Below are 27969 nucleotides of genomic sequence, written 5' to 3' on the forward strand. Positions count from 1 at the left end.
TGCCTCGGAGTTAACGTGCTATGCCGGGCGTACTCGAGAACAGCGAAGAAAATTTTTCACGCAGTGCTTGAACGCGACTTTCACTCGAAATCTGGCCGATCTGCCGCCACTCCAACTGAAAGCGTTCAAGCCAGCTCCGCCCAACAATGCTGGCAGCTGCCTTCCCTTATCGAGCGTTACAAAAACGGGCAGATTCATGCACTGATTGCCGCACACGACTGATACGTCACACTGGCCTTTCAAAGCTAACTGCTCCCCCGTGTATATGCGTAGTGACGTGCTGGTGGGCACACACTTCACATGCGGGAAGACAGAATTGTACACACTCTCGAGGACCATCGAAACAGCCGCGCCGGTGTCGATCTTCATTGACAATGTCTTGCCTTCCGCTGCAACGGTTACGTCCTAACCTTCCTCGTCTTCGGTACCATCCACTCCATTCAGGCGCTTTGCCTTTGGGCACATTTGCTTTATATGACCGACTTTTAAACAATTATGGCGCTTAAAAGTTTTGTGTCATCACTTCTGTGATTCGTGCTTCCTGCCACATCTTTCACAAGACGTTTTCACTGATACTTTGTCAGGATTGGACTTCGCTAATCTTTCGTTCCTAAGCTGTTGTTCTTATCCTGCAATAAATGCAACAATAAGTATGCTTCTCTCGTTTCAATTATAACGATGTCTTTTGCTGCTAGTTCTCGGTCCAATGAAATTTTGCACGCTCCCTCAAACGTTATTACTCGGCAACGAACAATGCCCGCTGGCTTTCCTCGTTCACAAGCCTGCAACTAATCTGTCCCGTAACGCATCTCGCAGTAATGTGCCAAAGTCACACTTCCTAGCAAAGTGTTTCAGCTCAACAATAAACTCTTCCACTTTTTCATGCTTAGTTGTATGCGGCGCTTATGAACTTGCAACGTTCGGCAATTACAGAGCTTTTCGGAGAGTAATGGCTTTGAAGCAGTCGCTTTACCTCAGCATACGTTTGCTCAGCGGGTGTTTTCGGAACACTCAGGCTTTTAAGGACCTCATACGTTTCCGCGCCAATCACAGTAAAAAATACAGACATATTTTTTCCACGCCGATCTCGTTCGGGCTAACAAACTGTTCAAACCGTTCCACGTATGATTCCAAGTTATGAAATTTGGCATCAAACTCCACAATCTCTCCTTAAGAAGACAGTTTGTAGTACTTATAACACGTTGCGTCCGTAGTGGCCACTTCCCTCCGTCGGTATTCCTGCTGGACTTCAGTCGATGTTTCGTTCGCTGTCGTGCTCCTTGAACAAGTATACGTTCTCGACGGTCAGACGCTCGACGAACATGGCGATGCTCTGGCTGGTCTGGCTGCCGGGCCCACGCGTGGGAGAAGTACCTCGTCGCCAGATGATACGACTGACCCAGGCGTGGACGATGAACAAAGAAATTTTATTAAAAGCACGAGGCCTGCATATAGGCCCAAGCGGCGGGATAACGCAGCACGTCACGGAGCAGCGTCACGTCGTCACAATAGTCAGCATCGTTAAAGTCGTAATATATTGTTTTGGAGAAACATCGAACTTGGCCTTTCTGAACGACTCAGATAGCTGTATTGAAATGCATGAAAATGATATATGCGGTTGGGGTATAGGCGGCGTGCAAAACGGCGGCCATGCTGCTGGTGAGGGAGTTGATACACCCTTGAGTGGAGCCGGACGCGCGCGTCGACTCTTTGCAGTGCGGTCCTATGCTGTCGTCGGGTCATGAATTCGTTTCCCTACCTTCGTTGCATAAACAGCCTCCGCTGACAATGCACTGTGACAAAACTACGGGCATCTTCTGCAATAGTTATTTTTCTAGGGTTAATGTCCAAACGTAAAAAAAGAAACCCGCTGAAACTGGTTTTATTCGTCTCTACTCGGGAAGCAATACAACCGAGAGCGCACGGTTTGAACTCATTTCGCGTTAACAAGTCGCCTAATTTTTCAAACATGAATATAACGAGTGTGAGGTGCGAGATTGAATGAATGAAACACGGGGCTTTGAGTGTATGTTCTATATACGCGGTGCGTTTTGATAGACGTATGTGTAAATATTTTTGGGTTTATACCGAAGCGCTTAGGCTTTACCAAGCGTAGAATTTATTAAATCTTGTAAGCGCTCGCTTTTTCGCGTTTCGTCAACGACGTGAAATATGTCATCGTCGTAATCCAATCAACCGTCTTGGCTGTTCCCATGGGGCCGCTTAATAAAGTTTCACCTTTAAGAGTAGAACGCGACTGCGTTGTCGGGTTCTATTTGCATTGGACGTTGAGTATAGGTCATCTACCTTTATTCACATTGGACCATTCACGCGACCTATGAGCATCGTGTCTGCCTTAAAAAACTCAATTTGTTTAGATCTTCAATTTTGAATTTTTCCTTTAGCTTCACACATTGATTTTATACACCAGAGTCACCTGATAACAGAAGGGCTTTCAGAAGCCCAGCAGCATTGCGCACTAATAAGGTGGAACGTTTGCGTTAACGTTAACGTTATGTTTTACGTGGTTAAAATATAAGGCATCATGGTGTAACCCATTCTATACTGTGGCCTTCTTTTGCATCCGCAGGCTCAATCAAATTTCATACACCAGATCACGCTTTCCTCAAAAGGATACTTTAACCAATGCGATGCGGTTGGCAGCTATCCTAGAAGCCGTGGTTGTTACAATTGGCTGTAAGTACCACGCTACAGATTTTGTGCTAGCTTTCGCATAACCGTAAGGCTCTAAAGCCACAAATAAGATATATGAAAAGCTGTCTTTATTTCGGTCGTCTGTATAGGACGAAGCTTTCACTTTAGCACGAATGTGTCACCCTTTAGTGCTTGTAAAGTTTATGTCTTATTGGAGGGCAGTTGTCTTAGGCTTTTGTGGTGTAGAGTCGAAGGGGTAATGTTTTCTCTTCAGCGACTGAGAAATTTCCGCCACAGAAACAAATACCAGCTATAGTATTCTTATACTTAAATGCAAAAGTTCTCACGAACCGGCTGTTTATGTCAAATTGGAATAATATACAAGACCTTAGATTTACACATTTCTTGCTCTAAAGCGAAAAGCTCGAGTAGCACGGAATGTTTCTCTGAAGTATTCCAAGTAGGGTCATAAGTTAAGGTTCTGCGAAAAAATCTGCTTATTTCCACGGGTCACAGTGTTCCGCACCTTCCTAGACAATGTTAAGCATAATTTAAATATGATTAATGGAGAAGTTTAGTGGGTCTACATCCGATAATTTTCTTCAAAGTAGAGTTTTCTTCACAGTAGCTCCAATAGAGGTTAAAGAAAAGCAGCACGAAAACGAAGATGAGACCACACAACACAGGCGCTGACTAGCATTTGTGTTGTGTGGTCTCGTCTTCGTTTTAGCGCTGCTTTTCTTTAACCTCTATTATGCCCCAACTAGCCAGCCAAAATGCTCTCTTCGAGTAGCTCCAACTCTTATCGTTGGTGAAATAATTTGGCGCAGAAATTACTTTGCTTCCACATAGAGCTCCACTGACGCAGGTAGTGCCCTAATGTGCACAGGGAGCTATGGACTCTATTCGTGTGAAATAAATCATGGCATCCAAAACTTATGATTGGAGTTGTTTATATGAAGTTTTGACTCCGCCTTTTTTTTTTTTCGAAGAGTTTGCCACAAGGCATAAGGTGAGAAAGGGGGAATGGGATGCAGGAGATAGAAAGTTAAAAGAAGGAGTGAAGCCCAGTTGTGCTTATGTATTCGATAAGGTTGGCAGTATAGCATTTGTCCATTGTCCATTTCTCATAATCACTATCGCGATTCCACCGCAGGCCCGCCTTCATGATTATCCGTTGCCTAATGGGCGTCGTTCGGCTTTTCAGCCAGCGGCCGAGGTTATAGTAGCTTGGTTCATATATCGAGTGCTTTTCTAACTCTTTAGAGATGATTATTTTGAACACCACGAAAGATACGTCGATGCGGTTTGCCCGAGTGGTTTGTGGAGCAAGGCGGAGATTATGCCCGAGATATATTTCAATGATGAACCGATTAAATAACTATAATTAATTAATGAACTTTTTACTTTTTTAAGGGCCACCATTATAATAGAACGAAATTGAAGGCTGTCAGCGCAGAGGCTGAGTTCACTTTTGAGATTTTCTTCATAGGCAATCCATTTCGAAATATTTAACATAAAAATACCCATTTTTAGCTCGTAAAATTGGCTTCCCACGGTTATTACCCCTTCGCGCCCACCATTTTATATTTTTTTCTGCTCTCCGTCGCGTTGGCGGTGTGGATACGGTGCTCGACTATTGTACTCAAGGACGTGGAATCAAATCCCGGCCGTTGCGCCTTCCTTTCTGGGCGGGTGAAAAGCAAGGCGCCAGTGTGCTATACGAAATCAGTGCACCACCAGATGGTTTAAAGTTACTGAGCCCTAGAGTGCGGCACCCTTATAGCCTGTCAGTTTCGGACATTAAAGCTGGGTTACCTTTACGTGTATTCTATTTCACACAGGTTAGGGAGGAGGAAGCGCGGGAAGCGCAATCCTCTTTCTTGACTTTTCCTTTTCACGGCAAATTTAGTGGCGCAGTAAATAAATTAATGAATGGGTTTCACTAAATTTTAAGAAATGGAATGTATTATAGGCTATGCAGTTCGCGTTAATGAGACGAAAAGGCCAACCAATTTCTGGTATTTAGCCAAAAATACTACAATTTACGCGAGGAGATTAATGACTTCATATTGAAAGGGAAGAACATTCTGTAGAAATATGCCTGTAACCCAGGCCCAACATTGTTTCAGTTGCCGCGCAGCAGTGAGTCAAATTTTAATTTTATTTTCTTCTAATTTTGCCATAAAGGTCTTTTTGCTGATCTGTTCCTCTGTGCTGAGCAGGCAGTGAACGGCTTTCTCCAGTTATGTAGGTTCCATGATATTTATTTCCCAGAAAATTATCTGAGTACTGGTATTTCAGGGGGTTTTAGTTGTATTTATAATTGCTTAAAATCAATATTTAGACAGATGTTCTGCATACCTAATAGCGTAGGATTAGGAGAGTAGTATTTCTTCATTGCTTTGAAGAATCGCCGCTCGAATATTATTATTACTTGTCTCCTGAGTTGAGGACAATGCAAAAGGCTATGGAACGAAAAATGGAAGGGGTAACGTTAAGAGACAGGAAGTGTCAAGAAACTACGCATGGGCAGGACATGTAGTGCGTAGAAAGGACAACAGATGGTCGCTTAGAGCAACAAACTGGATTCCAAGGGAAGGAAAGCGAAGCAAGGGGCGGCAGAAACTTCGGTGGGCGCATTAAGTTAAGTTCGCAGGAGTCAAGTGGATGCAGCTGGCTCATGGCCAGGTTCACCGGAGGAATAAGGGACAGGTCTTCGCCATAGAGTGAGTATAGTCGGGCTGATGATGATGATGTCTCGTACGGCAAGACTATGTATGGTAGATATATCAGTACAATGACAGTAGCTATGTACACTTTAATACACGGAGATGATTATTAGCGCTTTAATCAGGATGTGCTGGTGGCTAAGTCTCGACGCGCCGTCGGAATCCCTTCCCGGAAATCACATTCTGCAGGACAAAAGGGTTCTCATAAAGGCTACGCGATATCTCTACAAAGTTCACTGCATGCACTGTATGCTACTGATCATTCGCGGTCGGCAACACACTACGAATCTTTGCACTTATGCCCTTCACAACTCGCACTGAAGTCATGTGCATTAAGGATACCGTGGCTCCAAATTTTCGCTTAACACATTATATATTGGCCGCGCTGGCCAGTCATATTGCGTCTTCAGCTAGTGTTTGTGATTTTGCGCTGGTAGCACAGTGAAAGAATGTATTTGCTGGCACACTCGACGTATCTGATTGTTCACATTGCCTGCAAATTTATTTACAACACATATTTGTCTTAGAACTGATCCTTGACACCTTGCATGACATATTTGGCGCGCAAACTAGCGTGTTGGTGTTTATTTATCAATAAAAATATTTTGTGCATAAATAGTCGAATTTTGCCCTGAATTTCTTTTGGTGAAATGTTTCCAAACAGTGCTTGCAGCGCAAACGGATTCTGCAACTGCTAAAGATCCTTGCTTTTATTATTTTGATGGCAATCCATGCAAGGTAAGGAAGTGCTTATGTGTATGCGTGTGTGCATGCAGCGTTATTAAGACTTTTTGCAAGTGGCGACAAATGGATACAAAGGGACAATAATTCCGGGAACCGTAGCATATATACCTTACTACAAATTCAAAAAGCAATCATTTTATAAATTTGTGTTGAAGAAAAGGCAACAAAATTAACTTTTTTCGAACTTCTTTGGCGATTGAGCACATTTTAAAAATGTGCTTGCCTTCGATGACGTTTTTTCATTGCGATATATTATGTTATCCTTTTTAACCAATCGCATAACATTGCTACATAAATTTGATAGTAGACGTCTGAGAACTGAGCCCTATCAACTACAAAGAGAAGGTGAGAAGGCAGGGATGTTAATCAGAAAAGGTGTGCCGGTTGGCTACCCTGCACTGAAGAAGAGGACTGAGGAGATTAAAAAGGGAAAGAGAGAAGGGGCGTCGAACGCAGTCACAATTTGTGAAACAAACCAGCATCTCCTGAGCAAACAGAACAGTGCCTTGTGGACTTATGGGCAGCCGACTGCTGCGACCACAGAGCGAGAATCTTATCTTTTGTTCCCTAATTCCCTTAATCCAACAGCTTCGTGAGCTGGCTCTTTCCCGTACAAGCGGTTTGCCACCTTTACTTCTTTAATTTTCTGTAATTCTTGAAAGATTTCTTTATTTTCGTCTTTAACGAACTAACGAAATGAAAGTGGTGATCGACTAGCGAAGCAGGTTTAATATACATTGAGGACAATACTCAGAGTTATGGAAAGGGAAATGATAGAACGGCACAATATTTGAAATGAATTGCGTGGGTGCGAGAACAAGTGCACATTACTGACACCTAGTAAAAATCAAGAAGAAAAAATGGGCATGGGCAGGACAAGCAGGGCGAAGCTAACATAATTTTTGGTTGCTATAGGTAATTGATTGAATTCCAAGGGAAAACAAACACAGCAGGGTGCGACAGAAAGTTACATTCGACGAACCTTCTCACACTTGTAGGCCGAAGTCTAGGCGCGAGGAGGAAAGCTCTATCCTTCATCTATCTCGCTCTCTGTCTCTTTTCGCATTTTTGGTCTTTTCCTTTTGAATTTTCGACTCGTAAAGCGCCCCCCCCTCCTCCCCCCCGCGCCCGTTGCAAAACGCGATAGCGCGCGCTTCGTTCGCCTCGTTTGAATGGTGTGTGTGTGTGTGTGTCGTGAGCTTCGCCAGCTGCTTTGTCTATGCTGCCTTGGGCACGCAAGCTTTAGGTATCGCTTTGTTTTGTCGTGTTCCTTCATGAGCTCGTTACATCAGCATTCCAGTAGAACAACAGCTGAGCTGAGGCAGTGTTTCATTTTATGACGTCACCTTCGAAATCTGTCCACATCTCGCGACGCCGCCCTAGTTTGGTTTCGTTTCCGTGACTCTAGCGCGACTTGCGTCCTCTCTTCGAACAGTTGATCAAAGCACTAATCAAATTCGACTCTTAGAAGAGCCGATACGTCTTTGAAGACAGTAAACGAGTGCACTCAGTGACCTTTCGCCCGTGATGTACGCATCTATTAAGGCGAAGCCTTTAATGGAATAACTCATTTTCTTCCGGCGTCCTGTCCCACTATATCTGGCAATCAAATGACGTCATCGACCGAAACGCACACAATAATTATCGTTGTCTACCATGAAAAAAATAATTATAAATAAATAATTGCCGTCTCCACCTGAAATCGAACATCCATACCTTGTATCCCCAGCCGAGCGCTTTAACCAATTGCGCACGCCCGGGATCGTGAAACGGATATCATAATTCTCCTTGTCTACCGTGAGAATGACACTAGCGATGACAATGAAGCTGCAATTAGAGATAATGACAATGATGACATTAGGAATAGTAATGACGGTGCATTTTGTTGACATCATAATGAGAGCAAACGTGATGCACCGTGTGCACCAGCAGTGCTTAGGCTTTCTGCTTTGTCCCGTCGTGTGTCACTGTGCTCTCGGAATGCTTTTATGTAGGTATGTTTTACAATATTGTCACGCTCTTTTTAGATCAAAGATTCAGGTTATGTGAAAATTTTATATGAAAGGCATACAAATCTTTATTCGTGTACTTGCGCACTTTCTTATCGCTTCGGTACACACTACCAGTTCTCGAGCAAGGTCGCATGCATCGCACGCATATGCGCGAGAGCTCTCATCAACTCCCTTTAAAGATCTTTGATGTCTAATTTGCCATTGATGCTTCGAGGAGATCATTTCTGGATGTGACACTGCGACCAGCTCACAGCAGAAATGGCAATATGGGACAGGCCTTTATCCTGCAGTGGAAATACTCTGGCTGACAATGACCATGATGATAAGATGCGTTCCATTTTTTTGCGGGGTGCAAGTGGTTGATGTAATAGGTGTGGAGAGACCTGAAACATTAAGAAACCAAATACTTGAGTGACGGCAATTATTGAGGTCGTCCACGCAGAAGAAATCAACAGCCAGTAAGCTCTTCCGAACGTCATATGTAGCTGAAATGCATGTAAAGAACGTGTGTGTGTAAATTCAATAATTAGCAATTGCTTCCATATAATACTATAAGTGTTTTACTTACAAAATATTGCCACCTGGTGTCCCCATATTCTTGCTACGCCTGCAAAAAGAGGACACTGAAGTTGACTCGCGTGCTGTGCGCCGAACTTTGCCTGCTGGTACAGCTTTGTCCCGTCGTGTGTCACGTCTAGCTCTGTTGTCCGTGACATATTTTGGTGTCGGCGCAGGGTATCGATCCCAGTATATGTCCCGCACTCCTCCGCATACCCAGGATTCAGGTCCTGTGCCAACTGACACGCCTGTTCACCGCGCTAGCCGGAGGGTTTGCGCGGGTTTGCTCCAACCCGCAGGTTTGCTCCAACCTATTATTCCACCTCGGACGCCATTTGACCAAGTCGGCATCGACCTACTGGGCCCATTTCCGCTGTCATCGATGGGTAACAAATGGATTATAGTCGCGACCGACTATCTCACACGTTATGCGGAAACCAAGGCAGTGCAGCGGGGCACATCAATTGAGATCGCTCAATTCTTTATGCAGCAAATCGCGTTGCGTCATGGCGCACCGTCCCTAGTCGTAACCGATCGAGGCACCGCGTTTACGGCGCAGCTCATGCACGACGTGCTCGAGCTTAGTCATACCAGCCACCGAAAAACTACTGCATATCACCCGCAGACGAATGGCTTCACGGAAAGACTCAACAAAACCATCGCCGACATGATCGCAATGTACACAGACTCGCAGCACAAAAACTGGGATGAAATTCTTCCCTACATCACATATGCCTACAACACGGCCACCCAAGAGACGACGCGTTTTACACCATTTCGCCTAGTCTACGGACGTGACGTTCAGACGATGTTGGATGCTATGCTTCCGAGCTGCCCAGATGATTATCCACTCACGCCAGACGCCGAGCAGTTTGCTCAGCGCGCTGAGGAAGCACGTCAACTTGCCCGCATACACATTCAGCAACAGAAGGGCACGGATGCACGCCGCTACAACCTCCGTCATCGACACGTCGCCTACCATCCCGGAGAGAAAGTTTGGGTATGGACCCCGGTGCGTCGGCCCGGCTTGTGTTATAAACTCATTTCTCGTTACTTCGGACCTTACGAAGTTCTGCGCCGACTCACGGAAGTAACATACGAAGTTCTTCCAGTGGGTACTGTGCAACCTTCGCGTCGGCAACCACGCTCCGAGGTCGTGCACGTTGTCCGCATGAAGCCTTATTTCACGTGGTAGTGCGCTATGCGCTTGTTTTGTTGTCGCGTAGGACACCTTACCTCGCGCTCCGTCCCTTATTTCTTTTTTTTTAAGAGGGGGAGTAATGCCACCTGGTGTCCCCATGTTCTTGCTGCGCCTGGAAGAAGAGGACACTGAAGTTGACTCGCGTGCTGTGCGCCGAACTTTGCCTGCTGGTACAGTTTCGCCCCGTCGTCTGTCACGTCTAGCTCTGTTGTCCGTGACAATATGCTTCGCATTCCAGTTGCATATGCGTGGGCTAGCGGAGAGTGGTTTTGCATACCACAAAAATTAACTTTTCCAGGTGCGAGCCCTTGGGTACGATGGTGAACCTACAGCAAAGGGCGGCCACTGCATCAACAGGACATGTGTTGTGGATGAAATTCCATTTGGTTGTTCTGGACGACCGAGACAGGTAGGCGTATTTAGCAGTTATTCTTACAAATGTAACTGTTGTATTTCTACTCAACGGTCTTGAGCGCCTCCTGGCGGCAAACGCTTAACAACGTCAAAGGGCAGGAGGCTCGAAATGACTTTTCGTCCCGGTGTTCTTGTTTATCATGCTTCGCTGTATTCCAATGAAGCCAACCTGAGCAACCACTATGCTATCCGCGGATGGTGTGGCTCCCTCACATAGTTGCCGCAGGCGTTGCGGTAACGCATTGTACCAAATTGTATTGCAATTTTCCTATTTAAAGTTTCCTGTGAAGCGGATTAGTCTCATACGCTAGGCAAATACTAGTTCCAATGCACCCACTACTGTTGCTTTGATTAGAAGCAGGCAATGTGCACCGTTTCTGGACATGCCACCGGCTTCCACCTGGCCGGTGGCATGTTGTTGCTAGAAGCACATCAGCGTATTTCTGCCTCACAAACACTAAACCCAATTTTCCCATCTAAGCATCAATATATCCTTCTGTCTGATATTCCGCTCGAGTTGGATGCACAAGGCTTCGACTGAACTAATTAACTGTGTTTTATTCTCAAAAAAAGAAGTTTAGCATGATAACTTAGAGAACGTTAAGTTAGTTACAAACGCTAGTGTAGCCTGGATTTCGCTAACGGTACAGGCACAACGGTGAGGCGGCTCTGAAGCCGCGTGCACAGGATGTCCACACATGAATCCCCGAGCAGCCTACGTTCATTTAGCCCCCCATTCCGAGCATTGCATCCAGTATTCCATCATCACAGGGCAACAGAATGTCATGTTTAGCGAGCATGTTCTTTTTCCCTTCAACGCGGTAAGAACAGCTACGAGCTACGCTTTGCGTAAATTCGAGCTCGTGCGCAGCGAAATCCCGTGCTCGAGAGTTGTGCGCGAGAGTTGTGCGTCGGATCTGTGCATGGGATTTGATGTATGAGGAGGGAAATTAGGATAGCAAAAAAGTTTATTGGTGATTGGTAATGAATAATCTTTATGCAATAGACAGCGCGAGAGTTAATAAGGACAACGAATAAAAATTATCATAACATAACTAAAATAACAACAAACGACCAATGGGTCAAACAACGACTTGAAATGACCGAAACTGTCTGGAAATGAGTAAACTTGCTTACCTATGAGTCCCGTGTGCCAGTGCTGTGCGCGGGATGTGTGCGTGAATCTGGACACTGATGTGTCACTTTTTAATAATGGATGCATGATTAGAGAAATTATGAATGAAAACGATGGATGGTGGTCGGTAATGAATAAAAGTTACGCGATAGATATCAGTAGAGTTAAAGAATATTGAAATGAGTAACTAAACTTACCTATGAGTGGTAATGGCTAGGTAATGCTGAGTTATTCTGAGAAAAGGAATAGGAAAGACCATTATGTCAAACGACGACTTGTAGCGCCAGATTAAATGAATAAATAGTAGAATGAATAAATGTGCTTAGCTATTATTGGTAATGACTAAAATGACAAGGCATGACTCAGCACGACTGCGAAATGACCAATATCTGAAGCGACAATTCCAATGACCACACTGTAAACGAGGGAAAGAGGCATACGACGAGAAGCAAATGATAGGAGATGAAGGGCAGGCATTTGCCGTTCTTTCTAAGAGACCCTCTAATTTTTTATGATAAAGCAACTCGTTTGCCTCGGCTGCTAGAATACAACTTTGAATGCCCTTACGCGCACAAATAATAGATATGAAGAGAATAGCAAAAAAAAAATATACAAACAGATGCAGGTGACATTATGAACATGTATGCTGCAACAGACAATACATCAGGCATGCCAGTCCAATTCGTTATCGTGCCTGTGTGCTTCCTCTACATTAACAAAACATTCATAACAAAATACGTAGTGGTGACTGGTTACTCTCGAGGTATTTTCACGAACTGCAATTGATGACCAAAATCAAACAATAGTTAAGGTGAACTGTAATTGTGTAGCTATGGCTCGTTATCTGTAAGGAGCAGAAGATTACAATGAAATGCTACTTAAGGCCGCGGCACTTATAATCTGTGCCGCACAGCGGTGATGCAGTGTTAGGTCGCTCTATTACTGTGCTCAAGGAAGCAAGATCGAATCCCGGCGCGCTGCGGCCGCTTTTCTATGGAGGCAAAAAACTAGACACCAATGTGCGGGGCGATGTCAGTGCACTCTAAGTACCCCAGGTGAACGATATTTCCAGAGGCATCCGCTACGAACTCTATCATAGTCTGAGTCGCTTTTCGACGTTAAACCCAATCAACAAGACCGTATAATCTACAGTATGGCCATATTCGTCATGCTTGCGCTTCAAGAAGCTAAAATATCTCAAGAACGCAAACATGCAGGTAGTAGGAACATTCCTTGTATATCAATAAAAAAGAAAATAGAAACAGTTTACGCTAATAAGAGACCTAAATGTTTAGAACGGTGGGTTTTCGCCTTATATCATGAGTTGGAAAGTGCAGTGAGCTTTAAAGCACATTTCGTTCTTTCTTGAAGAGAGGTAAGGAATAAATTTTAGAGACATGAGTTAGACGAAGACAAGTCCACCTGTCAAAACGTTTGCTCGACTTGCGAAATGAGGCTTCCCTTATACCCTTGTTCAGAGCTCTTTGATGACATGAGTTGAGAGAAAATGCACAAGTTGGTTTAGCGCATGTTTCGACACAAAGATTAGTCATCATGGCTGTGAACCCCAGTTATTTGTTAGTGAAAGAAGACGACAGTAGCTGTCAGAAAAAGTGACATAGTTTGGGCGTCATTAGGCTTTCAAGTTCATTTAGCGTATATTTCACATCAATAAAAAGCTTGCAACTTTATTTATCTTGGTTTTCTCTCTCACTCTAAATGGCTCCAGTACACGTGAAGACCTACAATTTATATAGGCTATTCGTTCCATAAATCGCCCTATTTCGGGTACGCACGAAGAGGGGCACATACTGGCGACAGGCTTCATTAAAAAAAAAGCACAAATATTCATAGCTTCATGCCTGTAAAAAATAGCTTACAGTGACCACTCCAGGAGTTTTTTTTTTCTGCTCTGTAGGCAATGATGTGGCAGGCATGAAGCTATATATATTGTTACGGGGGAAATGGGTTTAATATTTACAGGATATTCGGGGAATGCATAAAACCTACGTACAGTCTCAACCACAGTCTCAGGAAAGGTTGTCCCCGAACGAGTCTATGCGCCATCACTTCGTTCATTTTTATTTCATTTCCTTAAAGGCCCACTGTCCACCCTCCGGTCGAAAATATTTTGTTCCCCGGTGACTATGAGACTTCGCCCCTATTACGCAAGGCCGCAAAATATTTTTGAAAAGAGTAACTAATAACGCAGTTACAGCCACCGCAATCACGCGATTCTGTCATGCTTCTCTCCATCCGTTCCCTCGCAAAGGTTTTTCACTTTCCTGCCCGAGGTCGTCTATCCTCTGCAAGACAAATTCCCCTTCCTCCTCCGCGTTTGGCGGGAGGTGGGGCGTGGCACTCCGCGAGTGCGAAAAAACAAACGGGCGAGGGAGCGCGCGCCGCTGGATTCAGTCTGGGCGTGGCGAGGGAAAAGCGCGCAGCGAGCGATAGACACCCATCCTTCTCCCGTCAGTCAGCGAGACGGACCAATGAACGTCGTTCGCGGGGAGCACTTCATTACCGTGGCTCGACGGGCCAGCGCAGGAAACGGGGAAGCTGGCTTCCCGAAGGAGAGCATGAGAGAGCTTCGATTTGTATTTTCGTTGCTTTGCGGCGCGCGTGTCACTGCAGCATTTTGCACAGACTATCTCCGGCACCTGATCGAAACACTGGGCTCCTTCGCCTAAAAGGTCCTTCCCTGGACAGTGGCCCTTTAAAGGCCCCAGGAAGGGGTGTTACATAAGGGGTGGGAAACAGTATCAAAACATTGTTATTGTACATATTTTTTTACAATTTCAAAGAACTTTGATGAGCAGGTGATAACAGCGGTGTCAGCGATGTCACCTTCGTTTTAAGTAGCGCAGCCGTCAACTTTGTCCTTTACTTGCACGTGAGCCACACCGTGCTGCGCAGCGTAATTGACGTAACAGTTTTCCCCGGGGCAGATGAAGCTCGTCCTCGAGCGAGTCAACCTGATTGGGGATAGCAGCGTTTCAGTCATGCCACTTGAGCCAGCTGAGTCGTCCGCGAGCATCGATTTGTCGATGTTACTTTAGCGATGACGTAAGTTACTTCACTTAAACGAATTACAACAACGAAGGGTCCGGCGTATTGCCACAAGAACTTGTGGTACAGTCTGCGGCGTCGCATTGGCGTCCAAAGCCAAACCAAATATCTGGGTTCTTAAGTTATTGCAGCATGAGCCGCATCATAGTAAACCTTCGTGCGGTCTTGGGAGGCGATAGTTCGCAAATGAGCAAGACGACGCGCTTCTTTAGCAAGACAAAAATGCTGCGACACGGATGGGTCATCGTGCATCGATAATGGAAGAATGGTATTCAGGAAGGTTGATGGTGAGCGCACGTAAAGAAGGAAAAAAGGAGAATATTCGGTCACTTCATGCTTAGCTGTGTTATAAGCGTGATTTACAAATGGCAAGACAGCGTTCCAGTTCTTGTGATTTGATGTTACGTACATTGACATCATGCTAATGAGAGTCCTGTTTAGACGCTCGGTATGGCTGTTTGTCTGAGGGTGGAATGACGGTATTCGGAGCAACAGAGCCGTAAACGTTCTTCCACGATATGTGCAGTGAACTGCCGACCGCGATCACTGATGATCAATTGGGGGTCGCTGTGGCGAAGTACGATTTGGTGCAATGAAAAGTTCGACACATCGGTTGCTTTGGCAGAAACGAGTGCAGACGTCTCCACATACCGGATCAAATAATCAATAGCTAAGATAATCCAGCTGAAACGTGGAGGCTAACCAAGAGAGTTCTACTTAAGTTGAGGACAACCCAGAGACTATGGAACGAAAAATGGTAGGGGTAACATTGGAAGCGTGCAAAGTGGGTCAGAGAAATAACTCAAGTTACCGACATTCTAGTGGAAATTAAGAAGAAGACATGGACATGGGCAGGACATGTAGTGCGAAGAGAGGATAACCGATGGTCGCTTAGGGTAACAAACTGAATTCTAAGGGAAGGAATGCGTAGCAGGGAGCGGCAGAAAGTTAGGTGGGCGGATGAGGTTAGGAAGTTCGCAGGGGTCAAGTGGATGCAGCTAGCACAGAACCGGGTTAACTGGAGATATATGGGAGACGCCTTTGCCTTGCACTGGGTATAGTCAGGCTGATGATGAGGATGATGATGATGATGATAATCCAGCGATGGGCCTCAGACGAATTGGAGAAAGGACCAATCAGATCAATCCCAATTTTCTCGAAAGTCAACTTAGGGGGCTTTACTGGTTGAAGAAGGCCAGCAGGTGGCATGGTGCTTTGTTTGAGGCGTTGGCAAGGGATACAACTTCCTACATAGCGCTTCATTGTCGTGTACAGCCTTGGCCAATAAAATCATTGTCGGATCCTCGCGAGAGTGCGCGCAAAACCAAGATGACCTGAAGTGATGTCGTCATGCATCAGATATAGGACAGCATTGCGGAGAGAATCCGGGACAACAAGCAGAAGACGGGCACTATCAGTTCAGTAGTTCCTTTTGAAGAGTAGACCATCTTGAATAATAAAAGGTGTAGATGCAGCATTGCGCGCCTTATCAAACAACGGAGTAAGTTCATGGTCTTGACTTTGCTCTTGCCGGAACTTTACGAGGTCTGGGAATGTTTAGCTCACAGGCGCTAGGCAGTCGTCCAGATCATCTTCACCGACTGCCATGCAAAGAAGAGGAAATCGGGACGAACAGTCAGCATCGGCGTGGCGGCGACCACTCTTATAGGACACAGAAAAGTTATATTCCTGTAGACGTAATGCCCAGCGGGCCAATCGACCGGAGGGGTCGCGCAGGCCAACAAGCCAACACAGGGAGTGATGGTAGGTAATTACATTGAAGTGACGGCCGTATAAATATGGGCGGAACTTGATAACGGCGAAGATGACGACGAGACGTTCTATTTATGTCACTGTGTAGTTGCGTTCTGCTTTCGTTAAAGTGCGGCTTGCATATGCGACGAAATGCTGGGCACCGTTCTGGAGCTGGATGAAAACCGCACCAACGCCCACGCCGCTCGGATCGGTGTGAACCTCGGTGGTAGCAGCCGGATCGACATGGCTTAACACAGGACCAGATGTGAGCAGAAATTTCAGCTGTCGGAACGATGACTCGCATTCGAAGGACCAAACAAACGGAGCATCTTTTTGCAGAAGGGAATTGAGCGGATGGGCAATTAAGGCGAATCCTTGGATGAAACGGCGGAAATATGAACAAAGCCCCAGAAAGCTTCTCAAATGCTTCACGTTTTGAGGTTTTGCAAAGCCTCGCACAGCAGCAATCTTTTGGGGATCAGGCCGAATACCTTCCTGATCCACTAAAAATCCAAGCACCAAGGTCTGGCGTTCACCGAAGTGACACATTTTACAGTTCAAAATTCGTCTGGCGTTTCGGATACAGTCCTGCACAATATTAAGTCGCTGATTATACTCTTGTAATGTTCTTCCATAGATGATGACGTCATCTAGGTAGCATATGCAAACCTCCCATTTTAAACCATGCAGAATTGTGTCCATAAATCTTTCGAATGTCGCTGGTGCATTGCACAGTCCAAAGGGCATCACGGTAAATTCATAAATTCCACCGGAAGTCACAAAGGCTGTCTTTTCTCGGTCCGACGGATGCATCGAGATCTGCCAATAGCCAGACCGGAGATCTACTGACGAGCAATAGGACGCAGATTAAAGACAATCTAAGGCATCGTCAATACGTGGAGGAGGATAAACGTCCTTTTTTGTAATTGCATTTAACCGATGATAGTCCAGACAAAATCTCAACGAACAGAAAAATCGGCTTCTTAAGCAAAGTCAAGCACAGAGGCGTAAGAGGCCAGAAGTTCACATAACTATTGCTGGTCGGATACCGAAAGCGATTTGTTTATCATCCGGGTTATATTCGCGCTGTATTCAGCATCCACACGATGGTGCGGATGAGGAGACAAATACCGAATATGTAGCCCACCTGAGGCCGGATGGTAAACCAACTGGTTCTGACAAAATGTTTACAGTCCACAAGAGGGCACACCCATCTATGACGTCGAAGACCGCCACGGGGCACTAGTATATTTTTCTTCACGGCATTGTTCATGTCAGCTTCAACAAACACAGAGTGGGTGCCTGCTCGAGCTGTGAACCGGCACAAACATTCTAGCCTTAGAATGTAACACTACATCGTTGGCGGCATAAAATGCGCCATCACTAGAGCTGGGCATCTCCTCTACAAAAGCAGAAAGAATATTGCGGCGCAGAGAAATTTCGCTGGCTGCGCAATCGACCGTTGCTCCATAATTGCGCAGAAAATCAATTCCGAGAATAACATCATGGTTAGCTATTGCTAAAGCTACAAATTCAACTCGAAACGTTTCCCTAGCATTGACCACTGACACGCAGCAGAGACCCACTGTACACAAATGTTCTCTCCCAATACCGCGAAAGATGGCACTTCGGTCCCAACCTAACATTATTGTCGGTCCAAGGTGATTTTTAAAACTGAGTCTCATCAGGGAAATTGTGGCACCAGTATCCACTAAAGCTAACGTATTTACACCGTTTACAGTAACATGCACGTTGTTCTTCAACATCACAGTAGGCAAAAGAATGGGCGGAGATGACCGTTTCGCGACCTCACCTCCATCAGACGCTCCTGCTAGTTTCCCGATGGTGGCGTAGATGAGCGTCGACGTGGGGACGGGGACCGTACTCGGCGCGGGGGTGGTAGTGTGAAGCTGCGGTCAGAAGTGGGAGAAGCAATGCGAAAGACGCCCGGGCGAGGCTGTAGTGGATGAGGTTGACGCCACTCAATGTTGTCGTGATCACGGAAACCTGCCCAAGGGCGGGTCCAAGAGCACGAAGACTGCTGTCGCTGGCGTTGACGAAACCGCGCTATGTGCCCGCGGCGGCCGGAGTTGTAACAAATGGGCGACTCACGAAAAGCGTAGGCGCTGGATCCGGAGCAATTCGACGGTGCTTGAGAGACGATGGGAGCTGTATGACGCACGTTTGAATATGGAGGAAAGCGGCTGGTCAGAGGCGAATCATCATCATCATCAGCCTGATTATACCCACTGCAGGGCGAAGGCCTCTCCCATATTTCTCCACTTAACCCGGTTCTGTGCTAGCTGCATCCACTTGACCCCTGCGAACTTCTTAATCTCATCCGCCCACCTAACTTTCTGCCGCCCCCTGCTACGCTTTCCTCCCCTTGGAATCCAGTTTGTTACCCTGAGCGACCATCGGTTATCCTCCCTTCGCACTACATGTCCTGCCCATGTCCATTTCGTCTTCTTAATTTCCACTAGAATGTCAGAGACTTGAGTTATTTCTCTGACCCACTCTGCAAGCTTTCTATCTCTTAATGTTGCCCCTACCATTTTCGTTCCATAGCCCTCTGAGTTGTCCTCAACTTAAGTAGAACTGTCTTGGTTAGCCTCCACGTTTCAGCCCCATGGGTGAGTACAGGCAAGATGCAACTGTTGTATACTTTCCTCTTGAGCGATACCGGTAAGCTGCTAGTCATAATCTGCGAGTGCTTGCCAAATGTGCTCCATCCCAATCTTATTCTTCTTGTTATTTCCTTTTCATGGTCCGGATCTGCGGTTACTACCTGTCCTAAGCGGAGATATTCGCCATCTACTTCCAGTATTTCGCTACCTAATGTTAACTGCTGTTCCTTCCCGAGGCTGTTGAACATTACCTTAGTCTTCTGCATATTGATTTTCAAGCCTACCTTTCTACTTTTCCTGTCTAGGTCATCAATCATTATTTGCAGTTCATCCCCCGAGTTGCTTTGCAAGGCAATGTCATCAGCAAATCGCAGATTACTGAGGTATTCTCCATCTACCATTATCCCTAACTGCTCCCATTCCAAGTCTCTGAATACTTCCCTAAACAAGCTGTGAATAGTACTGGGGAGATTGTGACTCTTTGCCTAACTGCTTTCTTTATGGAAATTTTGTTACTTTCTTTATGCAGAATTATGGTTGCTGTGCAGCCGCTATAAATATCTTCCAGCACATTCACGTACGGCTCGTCTACCCCCTGATTTCGCAATGCCTGCATCACCGCCGTTTCAACTGAGTCAAATACTTTTTCGTAATCAATGAATGCTATGTACAAGGGCTGGTTATATTCCGAGCATTTTTCTATCACCTGATTGATGGTATGGATATGATCGATAGTAGAGTACCGTTTCCGAAACCCTGCTTGATCCTTTGCTTGATGCAGTCTAAGGTTGTCCTGATTCTATTAGCGATTACCTTAGTAAATACCTTATACGTAGCAGACAGTAAGCTGACTGGTCTGTAATTTTTAAGGTCCTTAGAGTCCCCTTTCTTGTGAATGAGGATGATGTTTGCATTCTTCCATGGTTCCGGTACCGTCGATAACACCAGGCACTGCGTATACAGGGTGACCAGTTTTTATAGCACGATATCCCCCCCGTCCTTCAGCAAATCTGTAGTTATCTGATCCTCTCCAGCTGATTTCCCCCTTTTCATAGTTTCTAGCGCTTTCTTGACCTCGTCCTTCGTCGCTGGTGCAACGTCTGACTCTTTTTCCCTACCGCCAATCTCATTACTGCCCTGACTACTTTGGCTACGGTAGAGATCTGTATAGAACTCCTCGGCTACTTTGACTATCTTGTCCATATTAGTGATGACGTTGCCCGCCTTGTCCCTTATCGCATACATCTGGTTTTTGCCTATGCCCAATTTCTTCTTTAGCGCTTTAAGGCTTCCCCCGTTCTTTACAGCATGCTCAATTTTCTCCACGTTATACTTCATTATATCGGCCACCTTGCGCTTATTGATTAGCTTTGATATCTCGGCCAATTCGATCTGGTCTGTTGGATTGAAAGCTTTCATGCTCTGGCGTTTCTTAATCAAATCTTTCGTCTCCTTAGACAGCTTACCGGTATCCTCTCTAACTATCCTACCGCCTACTTCGACTTGCGCACGCAGTAATGATATCTCTGAAATTAATGTTCTTTGCCTCTAGGGTAATGTCGCCATCCTCAGTTAGAGCTGAATACCTATTCTGTAGCGAGATCCTGATCTCTTCTGCCCTCCCCCTCACCGCTAATTCGTTGATGGGTTTCTTTCCTACTAATCTGTTGCGTTCCTTCTTCAGATTTAGGCTAATTCGGGACCTCACCATCTTGTGGTCACTGCATCGCACTTTCCCGGTTACCTCTACATCTTTTATAATGGCGGGGGTTGAACACATTATGAAGTCGATTTCATTTTTGTCTCTCCGTTAGGACTTTTCCATGTCCATTTCTAGTTCTACCGTTTGCTGAAGAAGGTATTCATGATTCGTAAGTTATTGCGCTCTGCAAACTCAACTAGTAACTCCCCTGTGCTATTCCTAGAACCAATGCAATAGTCACCTATTGCCTTGTCTCCTGCCTGCTTTTTCCCTACCTTGGCATGGAAGTCGCCCATTAGTACAGTATACTGCGTCTTTACTTTTCGCATTGCCGATTCTACATCTACATAGAAGCTTTCAACTGCCTGGTCATCATAACTACACCTAGGTGCAAAGGCCTGTACATCCTTCAGTTTATACCGCTTATTAAGCCTAATTACGATGCCTGCAACCCTCTCATTATTACTATAGAATTCATCTATATCACCCGCTATATAGCTATTGACAAGAAAACCTACTCCTGGTTGTCGCCTCTCTAGTAAACCTCAATAACACAGTACATGCCCATCCTTCAGTACAGTTTATGCCTCATTCGGCCTCCTAACCTCACTAAGCCCTATGACATCCCATTTCATACCCTCTAGTTCCTCTAACAGCACTGCTAAACTAGCTTCACTAGCTAGGGTTCTAGCATTAAACGTTGTCAGGGTCAGTTTCCAATGGCGGCCTGTCCAGCGGAGCCAGGAATTCTTAGCACCCCTTGCTGCATCACAGGTCTGACCGCCGACGTGGTCAGTTGTTCCGTAGCCGCTGGTGACTGAGGGCCGGTGTTTTAATGAGCTTATCATAGGAGCTTATTATCAGAGGCGTATAGGCGCACTCATTGTCGCAGGAGTAGCGCGGAAGTTTGGGTTGACACGTCCACGAGGCTGGATATTCAGCCTGCTGTGGCTGAACTGCGTATTCCCAGTGCGCAGGCCCCACGTCGGCACCTTGCAGGTGTTTGGCCAGCTCTTTACTCACAACTCTGCCCACAAGAGAGGCGAGTTCGTCGTGAACAGTATAGTCAACGCAGGCAACTGATCAGACGCTGGAGAGGCGTCTAACTGTGGGCGCAATACGCCGCATTTTTAGACTCAAATGTACGGCAGTACTGGATAACGTCCGAAGTACTGGCTAGAGTTTCTTTGGCGAGAAGGAAATTATAAACATCTACGGCGAATCCTTTTAAGAGATGGCCAACCTTGTCTTCTTCGGACATGCGTCTATTAACAATGCGACAGAGCTTTAGGACTTCCTCTATGCATGTTGTGCAAGTCTCTCCAGGTAACCGTGCTCGATGGGAAAGGGTTTGCTCAGCCTTGGAGTCTCCAAAACAGTTGGTTATCTCTTCCACAAACCTGTCTCTGGTAGAAAGGTCGTCTTCGTGGTTCTCAAACCACAGCAGCGCCGTGCCGGCCAGAAAGAATACCACGTTCGCGAGTTGCATGGCCGAGTCCCAGCGATTGTATTTTCTGACACGTTTATAGTGTGTCAGCCAGTCCTCGACATCCTCATCGGCCAGACGAGAAAATGTTCTGGGACCCCGCTGATGCGGCCACGAGCCGACGGTACTTGGTGCTCCTGGCCTGAATTAGAAGCAGCTCCAGTTGAGCGGGAAGAGTGACCGTCTCTGTCATGGTCGTGGTTTGCCATGGCTGTGAAGTCAGGAGGGAGCCCGACCAAGCGTCTGCTTCGTTGATGATGTTCGAAACGTTCCAGGAAACACCCCACACCTCCACCAAATCGTTACGGGGGAAATGGGTTTAATATTTACAGGATATTCGGGGAATGCGTAAAAGCTACGCACAGTCTCAAGCACAGTTTTAGTAAAGCTTGTCCCCGAACGCGTCTAAGCGCCACCACTTCGTTCTTCTTTTAGACAAACGCAACCGTCCACTGTGTCCTTTTCTTGCACATGCGCCACATCGCGTGGCGCAGCCTAATTGACGTAACAATATATATATATATATATATATATATATATATATATATATATATTTATTTATATACGCGCGTTGTTTTCTGAATAAAGCCAGCCGCGAGTATGGGCCGGGCTCTTCTCGCCCGTGTCTTTCTTTGCGCATTTCCATTGTTTAAGAATGTATGACTGGTTTGACTAACAACGTGCACTCCTAAATAAGCGTGTGTTAGAAACATATAGTATCACAGTAATGAAGGGCAAGTGATTTAACAACATCCGCAAGATATATTAGTTTGTTTGGTTTATGGGGTTTACGTCGCAAAACAATTTTGGTTACTAGGGACGCCATAGTTATAGGCTCGTTTTAGTACAAGCCCAATCAATACTGGGAACAATTCGATGGCGAAATCTCTTTCATAGGAAAGAGTTATAAAGGAAGGTGCACTCTATAAGGACGAACTAAATGTAATAGGCATACACCTGATTCATTCGCCCAATAAAAGTCCTTATTAATGTAAACAATCAATGTCGTCCTGAATGGTAAATCCATCTGGAGTCAGGCTTTTACGATTAGGTTTTATTACAGTTTTTCATTGCTGTCATGAGCGCTGGAAAGCGCGCGGAGCCTTGGGTTCTGGCAACGCTGGCCCAGAGGCTATGGCATTGCCCTCGAAGAATAGGAATTGCATGTAGGTATTCTGTTATGTACGAGATAGAGCAAGTCGGTTAGTGATACCTTTGCTGTGGCGTTGTACTAGCCCTAGAAGGTTTTTTTTGAAGTTGACCTTCAGCAGTTCCAGTTCTTATTATGGTGACAGTACCAGAGCACACATAGTTTGTATAAAACATTACGCTATTTGATTGTGCCGTTTAGTGTATCAATGGGTAGGTATTGATATTAATTGGCACATATCCCCGAAATCTGACAGCAGAATCTTCACTTTGCGATCTAAAATATTAAGCGCCAAAGCTTTTTGCTTTAAGTTGTTGATTAGCTCTTTACTCTATTGAAGCTGTATTGTTACGAGTAAAAACAATGTCACCGCCGCGGCGAAAAACACTCCGCGCAGTTGGCCGGCTGTGAGTTTTGTTTTATCTGTCGCTTCACAAACATGCACTGTATTTCAATGAAACCGACAGTAATGCAAGCAAATATTCTTAAAAATACACTTAGAATGGTATGCCGAGATATTTATTATTTAATTGCAAAATACTGAGGACATGTTTCTTGTCAAAGGAGTGCGAAAATTCACGAATGCCAGTATTCGTGACATGAGGAGGCACGGAATATAAACTGTGAGAAGTCTCGATACCATTCTTACTGTGAGTGAAGACAAATCTCATAACAGACGACTAGAAGTAAAGTCCACTCTTGAGTCCGCGGGGAAGAAAACCGTCACAAAAAGAACGGGGCGAAATCAGTGCCGAATGGTTGATATGAGAAATTAACAATAGCGAATGTGCAGTGTATATTGTCTGCGGAATTACGTGTAATGTATATCGTCTATGGAATTACGCTATATGCACTGTATATGCAAAAGCCAAGGTTGTGGATGCTCTGTACCTGTTTTAAAAATATTATAGTTAGAAATGTTTACACATCCCGGTAATAGACAAAATGTGCATGGAGCGGCCTATCAGGCAATTACGAGGCTTGCTGGATATTACGCAGCAAGAAACATTAGAAAGGCTAGCAAGAGGCTGGACGCCCTTTTCGTGAACGAGCCATAGACGACGTTAGATGACGATGGAGGAGGTTATCCGCCACGTGAGGTAGACAACCTTCTCTAGGTGTGGCGCAAAATATTTTAAACTGTTATGGCGGAGCGTAATGCCAGAAATATTGTTACGGGGCGGCCAACCAATGGACGAAGACATAGAGAACAGAGAGAATGATGACCGATAACCCAGAGATGATTTTTATGAATCGTGGCGGGCCTAGCGCGAGTGCTGTTACCCACGCCACCGCCCACTTATTCCTCGTTCGTAACACTACCCGGGCCCACCGAGCGATTGTCCCGATCGTGGACGAGGAAGATTTTCGACATCGATGATATCCATGGCATGACAATAGGCGTGGCGATTGGCAAAGATAGAAGAAGAAGGGATGAAGAAAAAGGCTTGCCGCCATGATGATGCCCAGATGAAGCCTGATCCAGGTAGCTTTCGGGCGACAGGACGCCAAGATCCGATGGCCGAAGTCTGAGCACACAATGCATGACATGGACAGTTGTGATGTCTTCATGTGTGCGCGGCGTCTTGGGTTGTTGGGGTCTTCAGTTGACAGATAAGGTAAGTGAGGTCATATGGGTGTTCGGCTATCTCGTCGTGTCTTGTGGTCGTGTTGCTGTCATGTCGGGCCAGTGGGGTAATTAGGCTGCGTCTTTCCGTCGTGTATAGTCGTAGGGGCTGAGGGATGGGGCGGTGGTAAGTCGAGATTGCGTCGGGGTCGGCAGGCTGGGGTCCAGCCAAGCGATGCATCCCATGAACTCGCTGCCGGCGTCGAAAGCAGACGTGGGGCGCCAAATCTCCGGGTCAGGATGAGGAGAAATCATTTACCTCGCACCTCCAATCAAAATGTTGCGGGGCGGCAAGCCGAAGAACACAGGCGAACAAAAAAGAGATGAATAAGGATGACTCTGAGATGATTTTAATGGATCGCGGTGGACCCAGCGCGAACGCTCCTGCCCGTGCCACTGCCCGCTTCTTCTTACTAGTCCGTAACACTATATATGTAGCTGTTCTGTTCTCAAACATACAGGCCGCACATAAATATTTATGTTGTTATGAATTGCGCCAAATAAAGATTAACGTATGCCATCTTGTCCTTTCGTTTCAGATTGGCGTTCAGTAGCGTTGACTTACTCTTTAGTTAAAAACAATTTTGAAGCCGTCATAGTGTAGGCGATTTCGAAACAAAACGATGTTTTCGGAACACGGTTACAAGGAGCGCATGTCATGTCGATGAAAGCATTGGCAAAACGAGATGAATTCTTTGTACCAGGTATAGGGCTGTGGTGTTCTAAAGTAATGTGATATACAGGGACATCGCCGTGTGAGCGCTTGCAAAGTGCGTCCAATGTCCGTTGTTGCTATGTGCAGGAACGAGCAATCGAGTAGCCACTGCTATTGTGCTTTGTGAATCGGTTTGCTTGTGTGATGTGTGATTTGCAGCTGTTGGCTACTCTCTCTTCATTTGTTTTCAGTAAAACATTTTTTGCCAGGCATTGTTGACAAATGCCGTTTTAATAGAAATGTCATAATTTGTTTTTTCCTCCCTTCATTGGCATATAATAATTAAATGACTTCATTAGTGCGAATTATGCTGTTTCTCTAGGCATGGGGATTTCGTACAATCTGCTGCATGACTGTTGCAGTTTTAGTGTATGCGAGACGTTTGCAAGGCTTTCGAAAACTGTATTGCTAGTTCTACTTTAGTGCATACTTGCGAAAAAGGCTAAAAAGGCTAAAAATATTCGTACTGTTTGTGCGAGCTAGTTTGTTTTCTTTCTCTAAAGGTAACTCAAAAACATCTTTATTACAGCAACGTGGCTCCAGAATTGGTTGCGCCTACACCTGCTGGAAGAATAATAAGCTACACTTTGGATACAAGGAAGTTGGAGAGACTTGCGTGGTAATAATCGTGAACGGAGAATACCTTAGTAATCTACGATTCACTGATAACATTGCCTTGCTAACTAAGGAGAAGAATTGCAAATAATAATAAGTGACCTATACAGGAATACAATTATGGTAGGGCTAAAATTAGCAGTCAGAAGTGGGAGGTAGTTTGAACAATCTCGGAAGGTACAGTGGTCTACAATGAATAGCGAAGCACTGGAAGTGGCAGGCGAATATGTCTACTTAGGACAAGTAGTAACGGTTGATCCGAACCACGAAAGGGAAATAACTAGGAGAATAAGATTTGGATGGAGATCATTTGGCAAGTATTCGCAGATTGACTAGAAGCTTACAGGTACCGCTAAAGAGGAAAATTTGTTACAGTTGCAAGTGACCGCTGCTCACGCAAGAGGCTGGAACGTTTAGGCTAAGGAAATTGGTTCTACTTAAGTTGAGGGCCATGAAGAGGGCTATTGAACGAAAAATGGTAGGTTTAACATTAAGAGTAAGGAAGCGCTCATAGAGGGCAAGCGAAATAACTCAAGTTAATCAAAGCTTAGTTAAAATGAACAGAAAATAAGCATGGAAAGGACATGTACTACAAAGAGAGGACAACCGATTGTCGCCAACGGTAACAAATAAGATTGTAAGGCGAGGAAAACGTAGGAGGTGACGGCAGAAAATTAGATGACAGCATGAGCTTAGAAAAATTGTTTACAGGGGTCAAATAAAGGTCGGTAGCATCAGACCGAGGTAATTCGGGAGTATGGGAGAAGCCTTCGTTCTGCAGTGAGTATAGCTCGACTGATGATTAGGGAAGATGCGTCCTCGCACATGACGTTGGCACGCCTCTTGTGAGTCTTGGTCGTTTGGTTGTCTTGAAGGCAGCCTCTGATGAAAGAGGCATTCTTCATTGCATTCTTCCGTTTCTGGGTTGTCATTGCCTAGTAATGCAGCGGATGGCACTGGCTCTCCCCTGTAGCGAGCCACTGCTTTTAACCTTGCATTTGTAGCTTTAGCCGGGTCTTAGTCCTCACCTTACAGCTGCAGATGGGGTTCTCGTGTGCATATTTCGCATGCTACTGAAATCAAAGTAGAGATTCACTGTCCTAATGTGTCACGAGCGTGACATAGAGAGTGCGCAAGCTTACGAGTTCGTCCTCAGATGGAGCAAAATCTTTGGAAAACTGAAGCAATAATGCCAGCTTTGCAAACGACAGATAGGGGTTCGCCAGAGAAGCTTGTGGAGAGAACGTTCATTCCTATCGGAGACATGTTTGCAGCCTCATGCAAAAATGCAACATTGCGACTTCCAGGCATATAACAGATCAACTAGCAACAGCACAGTAAGGATGCAGCTTATCTCTGGCCTCGATGAGTTTTCATATATGAGTTGAGGTGCTGTAACCCATCGGACAGCGGCCGTCTTTACGAAGCTTTCTCAGCGACTATATCAAAGAACAATGTCTTCACTCGCTGTTAAGAATGGGGAGGTCTTTATGGAAGAAGGCGAAAACGTGCATGGCGTTTAACAAGAAGTATAGGTGAGCGATGCGGCCCATCAGATCACGCGCGCCAACTTAGATATAAATTTATTTACTTTGTCTTCAGACAACTGAACCCTTAGCCAATATCTTGAAGCTTTTGCGAAGTCATTTGCCTGTCCACGTGAGTTGCCAGGCAGGAACGTGCATGCTACATAATAACAGGGGTCGGTGGGTAAGATCAACGATAGATAAGGTTGGACCCCACAACATACCACAGTGGAATACCATGCTGGC

General features: G+C 45.5%; 1 long non-coding RNA gene across 1 annotated transcript in view; it reads left to right on the forward strand.

Moving 5' to 3' along the window:
* The first annotated feature begins 2619 nt into the window (after positions 1-2619).
* LOC146193758 (uncharacterized) overlaps positions 2620-27969 on the forward strand; it is a 31066-nt gene continuing 5716 nt past the window's right edge. Inside the window, exons 1-3 of the long non-coding RNA XR_014706472.1 lie at positions 2620-2697; positions 10201-10311; positions 26112-26201. This is a non-coding gene — a long non-coding RNA (uncharacterized LOC146193758). The remainder of the gene's footprint in view (positions 2698-10200; positions 10312-26111; positions 26202-27969) is intronic.

This window comes from Amblyomma maculatum, chromosome 4 (genome assembly GCF_055883805.1).
Source record: "Amblyomma maculatum isolate TAMU_Amacu chromosome 4, ASM5588380v1, whole genome shotgun sequence".
Lineage (NCBI taxonomy): Eukaryota > Metazoa > Arthropoda > Arachnida > Ixodida > Ixodidae > Amblyomma > Amblyomma maculatum.